This window comes from Anguilla anguilla, chromosome 10, assembly GCF_013347855.1.
Source record: "Anguilla anguilla isolate fAngAng1 chromosome 10, fAngAng1.pri, whole genome shotgun sequence".
NCBI classification, from domain to species: Eukaryota; Metazoa; Chordata; class Actinopteri; order Anguilliformes; family Anguillidae; genus Anguilla; species Anguilla anguilla.
Genome location: NC_049210.1, coordinates 8,096,599 through 8,110,348, shown reverse-complemented (window position 1 = coordinate 8,110,348; position 13,750 = coordinate 8,096,599). Strand labels below are relative to the sequence as shown.

Below are 13,750 nucleotides of genomic sequence, written 5' to 3'. Positions count from 1 at the left end.
AGTTATTAGGATGATGTCCTGAATGAGCTCGGTTGGTGCTTTGATTCCCAGGCGGGGCACGGCCATTGCACCTTTGACTAAGGTACTTTACCAGAATAGCTTTAGTAACTACCCAGCCGTTCAAAAGGGTCTGTTTAAAAATGTCAGCTCAGGATAAAGGAAACTGGGGTCTTACCCTGGTATTGTTAGAATTGATTTTGGTCAGGTGGGGGGGGTTGAGGGAGGGGTGAGTGTAATGGTCAAATGGCAGTTCAGCAGCAGTAACTGAAGCAGTGAAACATTTTTCTGTGGAAATTAAAGATTAAAGAAGACTTCCGATGTTGCTTCCGCCACATCAACTACATCAGTACAGCTTCATCCGGAAAAGCGGGAATGGTTTGTGGAACACCATTTCCCCCATCAAAAAGCACTGACTCGCACATCTGAGGTTACAGTAGTAGAGCAGGTAGGGAAGCAGGCGATAAAGTGAAGAGAGGACAACAGAGAGATGCTGCAGCATGAGTAAGAGAGAGAGAGAGAGAGTAAGAGGAGGGGGGAGGGAAAGAGAGGGAGGGAGGGAGAGAGACGGAGAAAGAAGAGAAGGGGAGAAGGAAAGGGGGGGGAAGGGAGGGAGAGGGAGGGAGTGAGACAGAGAGAGCAGGAATGATGTCAGGATGGTCTCCTGTTGGAACACTAGGGGGCGACATTAGTCCTTTTCGCTCACTGCGCAAGGTCTCTGAGTGCAGCTATGCCTTTCCCCCATCTGCTGAGTAAGGGCTATTGGAGCATGTGTGTGTGTGCGTGTGTGTGTGTCTTCTCTTTACCATGGTGAGAGTGTGTACACGTGTGTTTACTGTATGGATTTAATCTGGTCATCTGACACTGCTTGTACCAAACGAGAGGGAGGGGATATTCTAGAGGACTCTAGAGGTTGGGTGATTTGTTGAGGCTCAGATGGTTTTGCGTGTGTGTGTGTTAGCCTGATTATGTGGCTTGTGTGTGTGTTTGTATGTTGGAGGTATATCTAACCTTGTTGTAAGGAAGAGTGCTCTCTCTCTCTCCCTCTCCCTCACTGCAGTTTTCTCTGTTAATACACATCCTCTCCCTGTTGTGGTCCCAGTCCCATTCAACACAATGAAGAATTATTTTGCTATGGCAAACTGCACAGCTCTATAAAGGACCTGAGCTTACAAATGCTTAACAAAAAGTATAGTTAAACAACTGCAGAAGCGCTGCAGATACACAATTAACATGAGTAATACTTCAGTTTCTCTACCTCCCTTCTCTGTAGCTCTCTCGCTCTCTCGCTCTCTCTCTCCTTTGCATAATCTATGTACATCTATAATGCTTGATGGCGTTGGAGGCCAGGGAAGTTATAACTGTACATTAGCTACCATGCTGTGCTACTTGTTATTAGGGTCTTTTATCTCAGTACAGTAGTGTATTGCTCGGGGATGCCTGAGTGAGGGGAGAGGGGAGTGGGTGAGAATGAGACAGCAGTGCATTGTGGGAGATGATTTATGGACCAGGAGGCTGCACTTAGTTCTGCTGCTGCGCTTAAGCAACCTCCGGTATCAGCCAATTAACCATCGGGGGTGACACTGCAAGTGTCCCGGAAGAGGCACAAATATGCACGCGCACACACACACGCACGCACGCACGCACGCACGCACTCACAAATACACTAACACAAACACACACACACGCACGCACGCACGCACTCACAAATACACTAACACAAACACACACACTACTCTTCACACTACAGACAAAGATGTCGAGTCTTCATTCATCTCATTAAGGAACATGCTGTTGCAGCTAAGCAACCACCATGGCCACGGAACTTCAGATTCAATCCAAGCAGCCGGTCCCATGCCACCATCGGAAATAGCCACCATTTTGGCTCTAGTGATGTATCCTTAATACAATAATAATGTAGAGTACATTTTTTTAATGATGTCATTGAAAGAGCTCACCTCCTAGGGCTTCCAAGGACACGAATGATGTCGACTGAACCACCTAAACTCCATATTTTATAATGGATCCTTTCTCTTTTGTCCGTTTCACAGCAAAAACACAACCCAACTGCAACACGACCACTGATGACACAAGCTGCCGTCACGCAATTTCTTTTCACAGGCGATAAACGGCAAACCTCCCGGTTGTTTGCTCTTGACTAAAAATCACATTTCAATTATAGCACCGTATGTCGCTAATTGCAGCTCCGCTCCCGTGAATCTAAACGACACACAATTCTTCCCGACTGCAATTCAAAGATTTACACCATTTCCATTGCACAGAATAAACACCCGCAGAGAACCAGCACATATGAAAACTGCCCCAGGGAAATTCTACAAATTGAATGAAAGGGGCAAAGTAGCCCTATGCAATAAATCAATACGATCACTCGCACAATCGTAATCAGACCCATCGACCTTTGACCCCTCTACTAATCAGTAAGAACCTGCCGCTGTTAACGGATTAGCCCTTCCCTCTTCCTCCTGCTAATGCCGTACAGGAGCTAAGCCACTACCAGTGAAAGCTTTATAGTGTGTCATTGGGCCGATGGGTAATCCACCCCTGGCCATCTTGGCAGACTTCCCTTCACGAGGAGGTGCAAGGAAGAAGCAAGCTTGCGCGTCAAGGGATCTTGTGGGATTCTCTGTCTGTTTTTATACCGACAATAACCTACAGATGCTGCTTAAAGACTTAGGCTACTCTTCTCAAAGCAAACTAACAAGCTGATCTTGCCGTCTCTGCTATGGTGAATCCGGAAGGGGGTTTTTTCTGGACAGAGCTGAAGTGAACCGGCCTTACAGAGAGCACTACACATTTTCCGTAATCAGAGCAGGAAATTTGTTTCAAACACCAAACGTCAAACATACTGTACATTTTACATTTTGAAAACAATAAGAGCTTTGGCCGTTAACTTTGAATGCGAAATTTAGAGGTCTGTTAGTGTGACTTCGTGCCGGTGATAAATAGATAATATTCTAAATTACAACCGTAAGTTAAGTCTGTCGTACATTTGTCACCAAGTTCTATAGACCAAAATAACAAAGCCATCAATAACACCAACTAACGAGCACATGAATGCATATGGACACACACGCAGGCGTGCACACACACACCACACAGAGACAGACAGACACACACACACAATAAGCAACAACTGTAACCACACACTGCTTAACAAATTTGTTTTCCTCAGGTTAACAGCTGTTGCGCTAAGCTCAGCTAGACCGTCAGGTAAATATCCTGTTTCAGAGTGAAACAGATTTAATTCTCTCTCTAAATTCTTGTCCTCTGAATTCCCTTGCTCCAGTCAAGAGCACAGAGCCAAGCTCAAAAACTCTCCACACACACAGTCAACTTGGTAAACACACGTGTGCGCATCAACTGAAATAAATCGCCAATATTGTCCTTTCTCCTCCCACAACGCCCTGCATACATATTTTCGGGGTCACTTGAAAAGATACACACTGTACCTCAAATTCTCAGGACAGACAAAAGAAATGTTGCTTTCTCCCCATTTAGCAACATAGAATTATAGCTTAGATACAAAGCGATTTTCACAAAACATAGTTGGCCGATAACTTTAAAAAAAATGTAATTATAAGGCTTCCGCGTGACACCAACAATATGCCACTTAAGAAAGCACAGACTTCAAGTTCCTTGAGGGCATAAAATTAGCGGTTCGCTAGTTGATGAAGAGGGCAAACACAGCGAACACGCCCAGTCACCCGGTGTCATCAATGAACCCAGGACACGTTTCGCCAGTGGCTCTGCCTCGAATGTGTGGATTACACAGTCTATCAGTGGAGAAACGAGCAGCAGCAAAAACGCTATAAATCAAACTAATGTGACCGCGGCATCTTCTCAGGGAGAGAGGAGAACAGTGTCACCCAGAGTTCACGCTCCTCTCCTCCCCTAATCCCTCTCCCTCTCTCTCTCCCTCCTGCCACCAATCTCCCTGGACCAATATGGAGATTGGATATACTGCAATAAACAGAAGATGTGGAAAACATAATGTTAAACACATTCATGCCAATTTCTTAAAGCAGCAATCGTTTTATATACTGTATTTACAGTACATATATTTGGCACAGTGTTGTAATCTTGATACAGTGCCCTTGATAAAGTTTGGGACAAAGACATATTTTTTCTTTATTTCACTCTGTACTCCACAATTCTACATTTGTAATCAGACTAGATACTGAAATACCTGCACTACGGAAGCACTTGAACACACCTGGCTAATCAGATACATCTGTGAAGCTATTTGTTCCAAACATTATGATACCCCGAAATGGAGGGACTGTGCATAAAAAGTGCTATAATTTCTACATGGTTAAACCGAAATGTACAAAAGTGATCTCAAACGTTTTGGAGGGCAATACATATTCCATTTCTACAAGGCGAGACCCAAAAGTGACTTCCTTGGCTTCAATACCTAAAGCCATGCGCCCCTCCCCCCCCCACCAAAAAAGCCCATAGCTGCTTAAACCAGCCATGTCCCCAACAACCATAAGCCCTTCAACGACTCATATCCGTACAACTGTCCATTTCCCCTACGAACCACAAACCCTTCAACCAATCACATCTCTATAACTGACCATGTCCCCTACAACCACAAACCCTTCAACCAATGATATACCCACAACTGATCATGTCTCCTACAACCACAAGTCCTCCGTCCAGCCCTGCTCAAAGGCTCAGAGGCTCAGAGCCTCCCCCCCTTCCCCTCAAACACCCCCCCCCCCCCTTCTCCTCAAACACCCCCCCCCCCCCCGCCACTGTACTGTAACTGAGCAGGACTCCCGGGTTCATCTGAGGGCCCCTGCAGAGTCAGGGTTTGGGCGGCAGCTCGTGCCAGAGAGGAAGCGCAGCATCCTGAGCGCAGATGCACTTCATGACTCGGCACTCAGAGATCCATCAAAGATTCATTTCACAGCGTTCAGTCTCTGCCCACAGCAGCCCCCAGCACCTGAGTGTGTCGGTTTACGGCAAGTGTGATTATGAGCGTTTGTGTGTGTGTGTGTGTGTGTGTGTGTGTGTGTGTGTCTGTGTCTGTGTGTGTGAGTCAGAACAGATCTGTGTGAATGGAAAGTAGGAACATTTGCATCTGTGGGTGTGTGGGTGTGTGTGTGATTAAGAGAGAGAGAGAGAGAATCTCTGTGTGGTGTGTTTATATATACTGTAAGGTGAATGTTTGTGTGTGTGTGGGTGTGTGGTATGTGTGCGTTTGTGTCTGCGCGTGTGTGTGTGTTTGTGCTCTTAAAAAAGAAGAAGCAGTGTTGCCCTGGAGATAAGATCTCCCATAGGTTCAGATCCCAAGTGGGAGCAGGTGAGCAGCTCTGGACATCAGGGCAGAAATGTGCCCCCCCGCCCCCCAAAACTACCCACATTCTGGGGTAACCCCTGCCCGATGTCACTCATGGCAGCAGGGTAACCGGACGGGTGGGGGCGAGGATGTTACTTCTGTTACACATCAAAATAATCATTTCATTTTTGTTTTTTTCCCCATTGAGCAGACAGCCAATAGTATCTGGTACGTGTCATAAGAATGGCAGCAGCAGAGTCACTTATGCAAACACATGAACAGGTAAAGGGCGAATTATCATGACATTACAAATGGTGCCACACACCATAAAAATGTTCAGCTCTGCACTGAACGGGGCCCTTCTGGACACGCACAGAAAGCAAATCACCGCTTCTGCAGCAAAAAGGCCCCAGGCCGCGATTAAAGACAGGCAGAGTTTACGGAGGATAGGGAACCTGAACACGTTCCTGGATTCAGAGATTACGGAGGATAGGGAACCTGAACACGTTCCTGGATTCAGAGATTACGGAGGATAGGGAACCTGAACACGTTCCTGGAATCAGACCCTCCACCGGCTTTTCTCTCTCTCTCGCTGTCTGAGCGCTTCTGAGCACTGTGCAGCAAGAGGATTTTATCTTTCCTATTTTTCCCTCTCTCGCTCTTTCCCTCTCTCCCGCTACCCCCCTTCAACCTTGACAAGGATCTTTTCAATCAGTTGGATCGCTCAGCTGTTGTTAAAGGGGATTAGGTAAACCACCACTATTGGAATCAGGATCGGCGGTGGGTGAGATTACTGCAATAGACTAGGAGAGGGGACTTTACTGAAGGGGGGGGAAAGACAGATGCATTGTACACAATGTCCTTTTCAGCCACTGACCAGCACGCCAACAACACAATCAGATGGGACGATATGAGAGAGAAATTATACATTTAACTGACAGTAAGAGATACAGCACATACCAACAGAAATAATAGATATACATTATTGATATCACCGATGTTGCAGCCACACAGTGAGGTAAAAGTACGGTAAAGCATTCTCCGGACCAATGAAACACAAAGAATCCCGGATTGAGACCCATGGCTCCATGGGAAATCTCACATTCCTACCCTCCAGTAAGGCAGAAAATGGTCACTGAGGGGAAATATGTGTTTTTTGGTTCGCCATATTGAGAACACCCCATTCTTCAAAAGACAAATAACAAATTTTCAGTTTAAGTGAAGTAGATCTTCTATCTGGACTGGAACTTTTAAAACGAGACGCTCCAACAGCCATACCTTTAGTGTCTGAACAAGAAACAGAATGTTCCAGAAGGTAGGAATGCTCATTAGATTATTCATAGGAGGTCTTAAAGACGAAGCGGGGATGTGACTGCTAGGAGATAGCGAGAGAGAGAGAGAGTTTTTACTGCATTTTTTTAGGGAGAGCGGAAATTAAAGCCTGTCGGCGAGAGCGTAATGATACATCTGAACAGGAGTGGTGCATGAGTGAACAACCAATTCCATAAATCTGACACCCCTATGCAGCAACAGAAGGTGTGAGAGAGAGAGAGAGAAAGAGAGAGAGAGAGAGAGGACAGGACAGAGGGTACTGTCACACTGTCTGCAGACTTCACTGTCCCATGACACCCCCACCCCATCCTCCCCCTTTATCCTTTATCACTCATACTTTCCACAAAAGAATCCCAAAAGTTCATAAACTCATTTTTAAATACAGCCATCCCTCGACCGATTCCCCCTATCCGACGGACAGCCTCCGTTTTTTTAGGACAGGCAGAGTCATGTCTGGAGGTGGGAGGGTTTCCCTGACGCAAAATCCAACAAAGAATAAGAGAAGTGAAAAGGACAGTGCTGCTTTTCAGAAAATAACACTTTCACCTCATAAAAAATTTACATATTCTCTGGGGCTCTATTTGATTTGAAACAGCAACAATAAAATTTTTTTTTTTTTTTTTTTAATTCTTCAAAGCAAGGTTGTTGAAGGATTAACTCGACGGATGTTCGGAAAGGATGAATTACCATAAAAAAGGGAGTGTAATCAAAATGTGAGGCGGGAAACCTCATTACTCTTTCATCCCGCAGCTAATTCTGGAGCCTGTGGCACTCGGGAAAAATCCCTCCATCCAGGGGGGTGTCCCAGGGTTCCGTGCAGCTCGGACTCCTGCCTGACGGAGAGCCAGCCCTCTTCTTTCTTTTTTTATTGTAACAAATCATGACGAGTGCTTCTAAAAGAGGGAGCCAGTCCCCTTAATCAAATGAGCCCCCCCCCCCCCCGGTTAAGAGCAGGAAGGCCCCCGCTGGCACATAAATCTGAGCCGCCCGCTACACCGGCCCCCGTTCGCTACACGGAGATCCCCGTCCGCTCGCGTTCAGACCTCCGGAAACCTGCTTTAATTAAAAAGTGCCATACGCCCTCCTCCTAGCAACGCCCAAGTGCTGGGGCCCCTTCGGTAAATATGACTTGCTAAGGCCAGCGCCGCAGAGTCAGCCATTTTGAAAGTGTTCCCTGTGGAACCCGGGTAAATGACATGTCCATCCAGAGAGACCCGCGATCGAGCGGAGGCAGGGGAACCGTGAGCTTAGTCTGGGCTTAAATAGCGGCACTCCGTGCGGTGGTGGTTCCTAAATCTTCGGTGAGTCACGGGAGGGGCTGAGGTTTGTCAGGGGATGACAGGTAAAAGGGAGAAGGAGCTTGCCGTGCGTAACGACAGACACTCACACCAGTCAAATTAAACACTGAACCTGCCAGGGGCACTGCGTTAGTTATAGTGCTCAAGCTGTTGTTTTGACGCGCTAAAATAAATCTCAACAACAAATCATTTTCAACGTACAAAAATGCGAAGTTGATCACGCATACAAAGCATTGTCTATTAATATAAAAATGAGGCCAAGTTACAACAAACAATACTGGCTATCTTAGCTAATTAAACAAGCTCTATTCCAAAGCAATGCTACCCAATTTTTCCTAAATTGTCTCATTTAACTCATCCCTGTGTTTTTTCATCTTAACATTTGAATAGAATGTGGTCACTCAAAGTTTATGCATCACATTGGACTATTGGAGTCCTTCCACAACAACATTACATGCAGCGATGCACGTAAAATGATCAACCACACCGGGAAGATAAACGACGCTCAAATTGACCATTCATGGGCAAGTGTTTATGACTTAATTTCTTTATGCAATATTGATATTCAAATTATACCAATGCAAATGGTTAGGAAAAGGTGCAGAGCCTACCAGTGTCTGAAATTCGGCAGGAGGAACTGGTCCCACACTGCTCTGGGATAAAGTTAATAAACTCGCACCGAGCTGACGGAAGAAAAGTACAAGGAGGCACTTCAAGTCTAGTCTAATTATATCTATTGCACGGGCATTCTGGGTCACTCCATAATTATAAAGGAAGTGATGATACGGATACAGGCAACGCATTCAGATGAGGGGCCGGATCGAAAAACATCCTCAGCAGAAACGGGGCTGACTCAGCGATCCGTCCCGGCTACACCGAGAGGGGGCATGGCCATCCCAGTGATGTAAGCCACCGTTTCCTGGACACGAGGCTGACATCTTTAAGGCTGGATGCCGTGATAACAATGCGTTGTTTTTTTTCCTCCACATATTTATTGGCTGGGAGAACACTGTACCATCAAATACTGATTCTGGGATGAAGTTCCCCTTTAAAGCTCCAAATCTTTATCAGTGAAATATTGACGCATTTTACCGATAAACGTGTGGAGCATAAAGACTCCCTCGGAATTATCACAGTTGTTCTCTAAATCTCCGCCCCTGCCAGTAAACGAGTGCGGAAATTGGGAATGATGTGGCCTGCAAGAGGCGAAAGTCAAAGGGAGAAACGTCCCCTTTCATTTAAATAATTTTGTTCCAGAATAGAATTTATTACAATTGATCAACTGCTACAATCAATACTATAGCACTGCCCCCTGTTCCTAAACCTCCCCTTCCCTAACTCAACCAGGACCGCAGGCAGCCAGACAGTCAAGGAGCAGTAGGGCACCATGCCAGGTACTGCGGTGTTTGAGTGGGATAAAACACACACACACAAACGTGCGCGCACACGCACACACACACACACTTCTCTGTACCATATTAGGAAACTTGGTACTTTTAAGTATCATTAAAACAAATAAAAAATTGGATCAAAGATTATTCCCAAAATTATGATTATTGGCTAGTTAACCATTGCCTACAAGCCCAGCCAAATATGGCCGGGCTTCACACCATGCTTACAGCCTCGCCGGCAACCATCACACTTACTGTGCCGCACTTCAAGAATTTCAGCTGCAAATGAGCCATAATCCAGCTTTACCCAAACAGCGATATGAATAATTCATATGCTGTGCACTGTACAGTGAATATTAAGGACCAAAAGAACTATACGCACTATAAGATATAGTTATATAACTATAAGTTCAGTTTTGTCTACGCATTCTTGGAGCAACATATAAGCGGCCAAAGACAGGGACTACATCCAGTTCCAGGAGGGCCAAAAATGTAACATGTTAAGAAACACTTCTCAGGGAGAAGCGTCGTGTCTTACAGTGTTACGCACTTTCTTGAGAAATAAGGCAACTGCATGTTGACTGAGCGGGTGAATTGCACGGTTGCCTCTACGCGTTGTGAGGCTTGACATACGCACGTCTAACTCAGGCCACAGTTCATTATACAGTAAAAGCGTTCACTACAAATCTCTGAATATGCAATAAACATCCCGTAACAGCGTCAGTGTTTTTTTTATGGGGGAAATTCCCATTTCGTCCAGAGTTAATTGGCTTGGCAAACCATCGCTCTGTGGATCGAAAAAGTATCGTGGATAACTTCCAAAAAAACGAATGCAAGTTATCCTTAATACCCTCTCCAGCCACCTTCAAAAAGTTGATCTGAGGTCATTGCTTTCCCTATTTCGAACCGTAACATTCAAGCAAAAACAGATTTGTTTGGATAAATTAATTCCAAAAGAATTCCAAAATGTGAAGCCTTACATGTCTTTAATCACAGATTTCTGTCAAATCCTGCAACCAATATACACAAAGACTTTTGTAAACAGTTTAACTCCAAGTTCTGCGTGTCCACAACCGGGCCATGCCAATGATACCACACTCAGTTATTCTGCACATTCTGCAGAATAAAAGCTGCAGAACAAAAACACTGATTTCCTGCAGTTTGTTCACTCGCCTTGATTACAGGTTTTCCTGAAAGCCAGTGAAATTTCAAATTAAAAGCGTATTCATCTGGAGGACTGCATTGACTTTATTAAACCAAACACTCGTCTGGTCTTTTGAATTCTCTGTCGTGAGGCAAAGAGAGAGAGAACACGTGAATCCCAATTAAGAGATGAGGACGAATTGAATTACCTGCCAATGGTCACAGGTTGATAGCATTGACTGGCTCCCTTGTCAATGAAGCAGCAGAGAAGGAGAAACAGGTTGATTGAATGTAAAAGCTTTATTTTTAGACTCCTCCATTACAAGCTCATGAACAGACACCGACGTTTAGGGGGTTCAACATCTCAGTGACCACAGCGGGATTTCTCCATGGTTTCAGGACGTGAGCGTTACCAACAGCGGAAAGCCCAAGTTTCATCCACACAAGAGAACTCCATGCAAATCAATTACAATCAAACATATCTAACGATATGGTAGAGCACTCTTTGTAAGCAATTCTGAAGGATGCACAGCAGTAGGTTTTCACTACAACCCTAGCAAAGCACGCCTAATTCATTAGCTAAAGACCTAGTTGAGCTGCTAATTAGTAGAATCAGTTAGATCTCCAGGAACAGGGTTGGGAACCACTGACATTGTGGGTACAATGGGAAACTACAAGACACCCATGCACACTGCCTGCAGGAGGCGCTGTTGCTATCAAACTAATACACCTGATATCCTGTTTTTTTGTAAGGCATTATGGTAAATGGAGGGGTGGGATGGGGAGTACCACTAAAAGCACATTAAGGGAGATCCCTTTAAGAACAACTCAAAATGCACTCTGTGCTCCTATTATAAGGGAAGAAAGAACCGGTGACAGCTTAATACACAGGAGACACCGCTAAAGAGTGGACCCACCCACAGCAGTCACATCTGCTCCAGAAACCGAAATAGACCCTTAAGCTGACGACAGAGAGAAGAGCGGGAGCCTTACTTAAGGCTTAACTTTTTTTAAAATGACGTCAGAAGACTCTCGGGGAAACGCGCACGCGCATTCAGACGAAGACGCGACTTCGTTAGCGAATCAGACGCCTGGACCCGCGGCTCTGTAGCGCAGCGCTAATCCGGAGCAGCGAACCCCGCCACCTCCAACCGCCCCTCCTGTGGCGGGGTGATGAGAGGACGGCGCTGTTTCGCCGGCGATTCCTGCCCCGAAAAAAGTGCGCTTCCGTGGGGCAGGAGGCTTGCCAAGCAAGGAAGTTCCTCACACAGAAGTTCCGCACCGATCCTTGCAATGAGCTCATTTTGCTTTGCTAGCATATTTCTACCCCAGGTTTTCATATCCTGTAGACCGGGAGCCTCATTCCTAGAGGGCCGGTGTGCAGTACATGCAGGTTTTTTGGCTCCAGGCTCAATTAGCTAATCAGCTGCACACACAGCAGCGCCGGTTCATCCAGGAGATCAAAGCACGGTTAAGCAAATCACAACCAGACGCGAGAACAAGTCTTCAGTGTTCAATTATGAGCTTGTCACACCACATGAATAATTGAGAATAATTAAATAGTTCACTAGAGCAGAAGTTGGCATCAAATTCAGAAACAGATACGGATGCCTCCTTCTCCACCCCTGCCCTAGACAGCAGAGTGTGAGTCTCCAGGCAGCTCTGGCATTTACCTGGTGAGTTTAAGGTAGAAAGCAGTTTGGTTCATGAAGTGTGTGTGTACTGGACATGCAGCCTGTCTCAGTAAAGAGAGGGGTTGGGGTTGGGTTTGCACCTGCGGTTGTACAGTAGAGTACACCGCAGGTGCAGCTGGACAGGGGCAGAGCAGACTCCTGAAAGGTAAAGCAAGGCCAGGTGACTCAGAACACAGTAACATCAGGCTCTTTGCCTGTACCTGCAATCTCAGGTACAGGGGATGACTCATACCCTACCTCCTCTCCGCAGCCTCACAGAACATACGCACGCACACACGCACGCACACACACACACACACACACACACACACACAGACAGCCAATCTAATGTCGAGGAGGTGCTCAGATTCCCGCGCAGTAAAAAAACACCTTGTCTGATACAGCAGGTAATTAAGCTACAGGTTAACAGCCCCATACTCTTACACCCTCAGCCTCATCCGTGCCCTCACATCACATCGCTCCCCTTCCCTTATTCAGTCTTCTAATCTTGTAACAGCCAAACCTGGGGCAAAGACATTGTGTGACATATTTTAACCCTTCAGACACCAGTAAAATTCCTGCAGATTGCCGACATTTTTTTAAATTCTCCAATCTATTTTCCACAACAAACATTTCCTTTCGTAGGACTGTAAATTTTTTGGGTTAGTAACATGTTTTGCATGGATGACTTTGCAGGAGAATTTTACCAGCATCTACAGAGTAAAAGCCTTTCGGATCTGACTCTGGTCTGCCAGCGATGACATTGTCCCAAAAGGTCAAAGGGCACAGAGGAAATGCACGCTAAGATCACGGGAGCAGAGCTTTACAGGAGGTCGCTGTGGCGTTCCGAACCTCGGGGGGTTTGGCACAGAGAGCCTGCAGTTTGTCGTCTCGCAGGTGAAGAGAGCGGATGGTTCTCAAGCCTGCAGGTACACCGCTGATTTAAATCGAATGTCCCTGTGCTGGGGCGAGGGGAATCGGATTGGGAAGGGGGGGGGGGGGGGGGGGGCGCCGAGAGGGGAGGTATTTCTTCTCAGGGTACCCGATAGCTTAAGTCGTTATCTCAAGAGTGGCTGTAAAATTTCCCATTTGCAGAAAGAGCCGCACCACGACAACAACAAACACAACACAACGACAGAAAAAGGGAACAAAAAGAAAGAACAAGAACAACAGGAAGACTGGCCACTGGACGGTCAATAAAGCTGCTGAAAAGGACCCCAGAGACAGTTAAGAGCCATAAGAATAGGGGCGGTGCTCAGAACCCCCCCCCCCCCCCACAAACCCTCCCCCCCTTAACCCTTTCAAACAGGATTAATGACACAGTAAAGACGGAAATGTACTTCAGTGGGAGTGGGGCGGGGGGGGGGGGGGTGGGGGGTTCAGATTCAGAACACCCCCACCACACACATGCACACACACACCACCCACCACCCCCCACCACCCCCACCGCCTCCCCGCTCTCCTCAGCATGAGTGTTTACACACGTCTGCGTGTGTGAGTGCACCTGAGCAGACTGCGCACCTGAGTGTGTGTGTGTGTGTGTGCATGCGTGTGTGTGTGTGCATTAATATACCCAACTGTTCATCTTGGCGATGAGTGTCTGGACACCCC

General features: G+C 46.4%; 1 protein-coding gene across 15 annotated transcripts in view; it reads right to left on the bottom strand.

Moving 5' to 3' along the window:
• Positions 1 to 13,750, bottom strand: part of LOC118206197 (ankyrin-1-like) — a 123,135-nt gene that overhangs the window by 108,995 nt on the left and 390 nt on the right. The window lies entirely within an intron of this gene.